Source organism: Canis lupus, chromosome 18, assembly GCF_048164855.1.
Source record: "Canis lupus baileyi chromosome 18, mCanLup2.hap1, whole genome shotgun sequence".
In the NCBI taxonomy this organism is placed as follows: Eukaryota; Metazoa; Chordata; class Mammalia; order Carnivora; family Canidae; genus Canis; species Canis lupus.
In genome coordinates, this window is record NC_132855.1 from 13,916,770 (window position 1) to 13,923,263 (window position 6,494).

The following is a 6,494-nucleotide window of genomic DNA, read 5'->3' on the forward strand; positions in this document are numbered from 1 at the left end:
AATCGCCACCTCCGGGAGCAGGGAGGGGGACAGTGAGAGCCCGTGTGCGGAAGGGTTTGGCACTTGCTCCCCGGCTCCTTTAAAATAAGTCTCAGAATGCACTTCTCTTCATGCTTCCCACTTTGGCCATCCTGGTTAGTGAGTTCATTCCTTGTTTGACGCTCCACTAATGCTAGTGAAGGTCTTCGGGGTTCAGTAGATGCCAATTAATACCTAAAAGTGGGGGGGGGGGTTAAAAATAGAAGCTATAGAATTTTTTTCAACGTTCATGTCTTTTAACCAAAGTAATAGGAAAGGTTTACCACTAACAGATCCTGCACTGTGTTCTTTTTTTTTTTTTTAATTGGAGTTCATGCACTGTGTTCTACAGTCACCATCCCTTTCCTTACCCCTTCAGCCCTGGGGATGGTGACCTGTCCCACTGCTATGAGCTCCTGGGATGGCACCTTCCCAGTGGTCTCCCTTTACCCAGTCTACACCTTTGGGACTCACCTTCTTATTAGCCTCTCCTCTAGTTTTCCGATGTGAGTGGCCATCTCATCTTACTGCCAAGAGCAGCTCCAGCTCTAAACACTTCTGGCCCATCTTCTGTGGGGAGTCCTGTCTCGCCCTCTGATGGTACCCCCAAATCAGTCAATGGGTATTCTCTCCCTGGCACCTTCACCTTTGGTGCTTCTGAGAACTTGGTTCTCCTGCTTCCCATTGAAGGAAAGGAGAACCTCCCCCCATGCACCCCCACCACCTTGGGTCCATGGACACAACTAAGTAGTTCCAAGGAATTGCAGGTGGGATTGAAGAACTGAGCATGTTTATCTTAGAGAAGGGAGACCTCAGATGGGGAAACAGGGAGGAATCTGTGTTCAGCGACCCAACAGGCACTCATGTGGGAAAGATGACAAACTCTGTGCTCTGAGTCCATACTGGGAGAACCAGTATCAATAGCAGGGGAGCAAAGGATAAATATGTTTCAGTTCAATGTCAGAAATGACTTTATTAGAGCAATCTGAGGTGCCCAGAGAGGGAACTGACTGCACCAAGACATGGTGAGTTCCTGACCGCTGGTGGTGTTCAAGTGGGGAACAAATGACCTGTTGGTGAGTATGTGAGGGTGGGCAGGGGGAGGGAGGGTGGGTGGGAAGAGGGTTGGAGGGGCCTCCAGATTAGCATCAGGGGCCGGTGTAGACTTTTTGAAATTGGTCTTCCAATTTGAGAGTTCATGACTCTTCAGAAATGAATATAGTCCTTTCCAGCCACAGTACCTTAGAGGCTTCACTTTGAGAAGGACAGGGTGGTCCTAGAGGGAGCCCAGAAGAAAAGACAGCCTCACTGTCTTTTGACCTCACTGAAAACAAAAGCTTTTAAAAGATTCAACAGATTGGGGCCATTTAGTGTAGGGGAACTAGCTTATATACTTTATAGCCCGAAAATGATCACTATGTTAAAGTTCTGTACAATTTTGAATATTTATAATGGCTACATGGTTAAGGAAGAAGATAAAATTTAGTAAAATTTAGATTTCAGAAGTAAAGATTTCTGATTTAATGAGGTGCATGTTGCCTGGTATATCTCCCCTTCTCCCAAAATGGCTGCATCAAACTCTCAAAAATGCAAATAAACAAACAAGCAAATAAAATTCTTTAACAAAATGTAAGAGAAGTAACATATAACTATGTTAAATTCTAGGGCTAATTGTAATTGATGACTTTGCCAATAGGAAAGAATTGAGAAATAATTTTGGAGCACACACTTTCTCATTAAGATAGCCCAAACCCAAAGATAGAAGATGGAGAAAACCTAAGGAACTTCCTACTGATGCCTAAATTATCAAGTCACAGAGACAAGGATTAGAGAAACAGGCTGGCTCTCCTTTACTATGTTCAGAGCACCTATCTCTCCCCAGGATGCAATGCCCCCACCCCCCACCCTGACCTCTCATGCCACTACCTGCAGATTGTCTTTATCTGTTTCCATTCAAAAGACACACTTGCCACAGAGCACAGAGGGGCTGGAGGAAGCACACTGCATCGTGGCTCAGTTAGATGCCTGAAGAGAAGCACCAGAAACAGGGTAGAGTCAGGAAGAGCCCTGGACACAGTTCTGGATAAGGAAGGGGTGTCATCTTTCATATTCTAAACTGTACACACCAGAAATTCAACCTATATCTTATGTAGAGAACCTGCTAGCTGCACGAGGAAGATTTAACTTCAGCCTAGCGACATTACCTAAGACAAAGGCCCACTGGTGTGTTGACCTGGTAGCTGGTTCTTAGTTCCTATGCTTTAGAAGGGCAGCTGCAGCACCAGAATGTGCAGTGATGGGGGCTGCTGGACACTCCAGGCTTGAACAGCAGTCTCTCCTCTCATGGATGAATTAATAGTAAAGATCACTAAGGGGTCTATGGAAAGGTTTTGCAAAGTATGGGAGGCTTTACCTGATGATTAATGGTTCTAAAGCACTATTGTATTAGAAGAAGGAGAGAATCATGGAGCAAGCCTTCTTGCTATGAAACAGATCAGCCATAAGTAGTTGGCTGAAATAAGGATGCAGGGAAATTTCAAAAGTAGTAGTAGAATTAAAACCCAGTCGAAGATGGTAAGTAAAAGAGAAGTTCTTGCAGAAAATGATACTAGCCATGTGGAAGAGCAACTTGAGAAACTTCCTTAACATGGAGGAAAATGATGAAAAGATGAAAATGCTTGTGGGTAGCAGATCTCGAGACTTAAGAGTGTACAGCAAACTGAGAATTATACATACCCCGGAGAAGAAACCAAAGCCATATATTCAATAGAGCTTGCCTTCACATTGGGGCTCCTATTCTAAGACAAGAGGTATAAAGATCCCAAATTAAATACTAACAAACTGGATTTGGCAAATTATTAAAAGACTGTGCTATGGTAACCAACATGGATCTAATTTCAGACATGTAAAAATGGTTTCATATTATTACACATTTCATAATCAATAGAGTAATAATCAGTGGATCAAAAGTAAAAACAGTATGATCATTTATATATATATACACTTTATACTACATATAAATATACTTAAAAATGTTTAAATCAAGATTTAATGATTAAATCAAGATTCTTAGGTTCCAAATCCAGTCGGATTTTGTGGTTACATACGCACATATTTTCTCTCCTACCATATTTTTTTACCCTAGTTCCGTTGATGGCATTTAGTTTTGGAACTCTTATAGAAGGAGATGCAGACATTCATTCTAGTGGAAGTCAGGGATTCCATTCCCCCCTGAGTGGCAGAACATAAAGGCTCAAATCAAACTGAATTGCTGACATCAGCTATCAGAGGAGGGAGAGATAGGAGAGAAAAAGGGGTTCTAGGTCACCTGGGGATTGGGGAAAGCAGTAGAAGAGACAGAACAAAGAGATAAGCATCACTCATTTCAAAATCTGATCAGGGTTGATGGTCACTATTTTCTGTCCTCATGGTTGATGGTGATGGAATGGGTAGTAGGGATGGGCATAGAAAAATTCTAACATCTTGATCATAGTCGTAGTAGAATTAACAAACAGGGGACTTCTGAAGCTCACTGTGGAACCTGATGTCAGCACTCCCATCTTCCAGAGAATCTCTAGATTTATGAGATGTGGATTGAATAGCTGAGGAGCTGCTGGATAGTCATCACTTTTACATGCTTCTGTGCCTTTGCATATGCTGTTCCCGCTGCCTGAAATGCTGCCTGGAATGCTTGCCCTGCTCTGGTCCACCAGATAAACACTGGCGCAACGATTTCTCAGGCAGATGGAGTGGCACCTTTCCCTGTGCACACATGACCACCATAGCACTTACACCTTGGAATCAGAATGAGCTGTTCCTAGGCCGATCTCCACAATACAGTGTGTTTTTCCAGGGAAGAGGCCCTGGCTTAACCATTTCTGTATCCCTAGCCTTACACTGTACTTGCTACATATTATTTTTTTTTTAATTAATTAATTAATTTATTTATGACAGTCACACAGAGAGAGAGAGAGAGGCAGAGACACAGGCAGAGGGAGAAGCAGGCTCATGCACCAGGAGTCCGATGTGGGATTCGATCCCGGGTCTCCAGGATCGCGCCCTGGGCCAAAGGCAGGCGCTAAACCGCTGTGCCACCCAGGGATCCCTATACTTGCTACATATTAGATCTCAGTGAATATCAGTTCGATGAATGAAGAAGGAAATATACAAGGAGAGAGTCTAAAACTCCAAGTTGGAGAGACCCACCTTGAGGAGAAGATAGGTGTTCACACTCACCAGGAACTCTATTTTGGGCGTTCTTGGCCCTTAGTGGCTGATCAGGTTTGGTTTCTCTCTAAATAGGGTAAGTCAAGGGTGGAACTCTGGTGAACACGTATGAGCCTCTAGAATCACGAATATCATGAGCTTGCGGAAACCTAGGACAATCTGCATCCTAACAACTTCAGATTTGGCTGCATCACATGCCATCAGATTTACATGAATTTGTTGCTTTCATTGGAACCCATGGGAAGATCTTGGTGCAAGAAACCACTTTAGAAGCCACCTCCATCTGATTGCTGACCACCAATGGCTCCTATTAGAATGGTCAAAGCTTCTGGTCTAATTAATAGCCAGCTGTACCTGCACAGCTGAACGTCCTTGGATACAAAACATAGATAATAGTGGGACAACCTGGTCACAGGAAAGATCACAGATCTGGGAGTCAGGAAATCTAATCCCTCACTTTGAAAGACTGCTGTCTTTGGATCAGTCTTTTAATTCTTTGGAGGATCTCAGTTTCTTCATGTGTTCAACAAAAGCATTGGATTAAATAACCTCTTTGATCTAAAAGTCTGCGTTATTTTAATCAGGTAGATGCTATTCAATTGGTTTAAGCCAACCACTGATCAAGGGATAGAATAGAATTCTCTTACTTTCTATTTTAATACTTCTTTGGTTAGCTGACCTGTTGATTATAGAGAAAAATCACAGAATTCAAGCTCTTCTCACACAGTTCTAGCAGTTGGACAGTTAACTCCCTTCAGAAGGATATAAGAAAACTCTAAAACTTGTATCTTACAACTTGGTGAATATATAAATTAAGAACAAAGATTTGAATTCTATTATATTATATATAGGACCACTTGATCCTATAGCAGTCAGTCCTTAACACTTATTAACATCTGCAGGGCCAACACTGTTCTAGGGGCTCGTTTTGCAAATCTCACCTTAGGTGACATTTTCAACACACTCAATCCCATTCAGTCCTCATGATGATCCTCCACCTTCCTACAGCTATGCTCCCACCAGAGAACAGCACAGAGCACTTAGAAGTGCTGTGCTTGCAAAATCATTAACAGGAGCTTCTCCCTGGCAGTGGAAGATGTCACTCTGCCCAGAGAAGGTGTGACTCAGAGCTCTTGCCTGACCCAGAGAGTACTCTGAAGGGCAGCCACTTCTCCATAAACCTTGAGTCTGTCCAAGACATAGCCTCAAGCTTTGCAAGAACAATCTTGTGGGATTTCTTATCCTTCCAACTTTGACTTGGCCAGAAATGCCCTGAGACCAGCCCTTTCAGCTATATTTTAGCACTTTTGTCTCTGGCTTCAGCAGCAGCAAATAAGGGTAGAGGAACGTGAGACACTAATAGTATTTCACCCACACACCCTTAAAATAATCTAGGCTTCTTGGGAATGGTGAGTGTTAGTTAGTTGTTTAAGTTTCACATGAAGTTTAAAGTGATGATGAGTCTCTGTGACGATGAGTCTCCTCAGCTTTCTTCTTCTCTGACAGAGGCCATCAAGTCAACTTTTTGCTCTGACAAGAATGCTAAGCACCTGGGAAATCAGGACAAGAATCAGAAGATTTGGACTGCTTCATGTATTTTTTTGAAGCCATCTTTAAACACCTTTATTAAAGTGAGAGACACAGATGCTCCAAGGTGAAACAGATATAGTGTCTCTTCCTTTAAGGAACTTCCTTCCAGTCAAACACACAAGCTGGTAAATTATAATACTGTATCATGGCAGCCATAATTAGTTGCTTGCATGCTTAATGAACAGCCATTAACCCTTTTCTCTTGCTAAGGGAACTCCAATTGTATTACCATTTAACCTACTCTGCCATGGTGGATCAGTTAGGATGAATCTGAATCAATCATTGCAGGTCTAATGCCTTTTTCGAGTGATCAGCCCTAGGGGTGGATATATGATTCTGTTGTGGCCAGTAAGACTTCAGGGGAAGTCTTCTGGACGTATGAAAAGCATATTTATCCCTGATAAAATTTATTTCAAGGTTAAAATCTTTTGTTTCCCCATTCATTCTTTTTTCTTGGAATGCTGTTGTATAATTATGTGATGCTTAAAATTGGAGAAGCCATGTCATAACTGGGAGTAGAGCTCAAGACAACGGTGGATGACAATGTAGAGATACTGGTACTTGAGTCTTTGATGGCATCATTGAACCACTAAGGCAAACCTGAGACCATCTGTCACCTGACTTCCTATTAAGGAAATAAACATCCTTCAGTTTGAGCC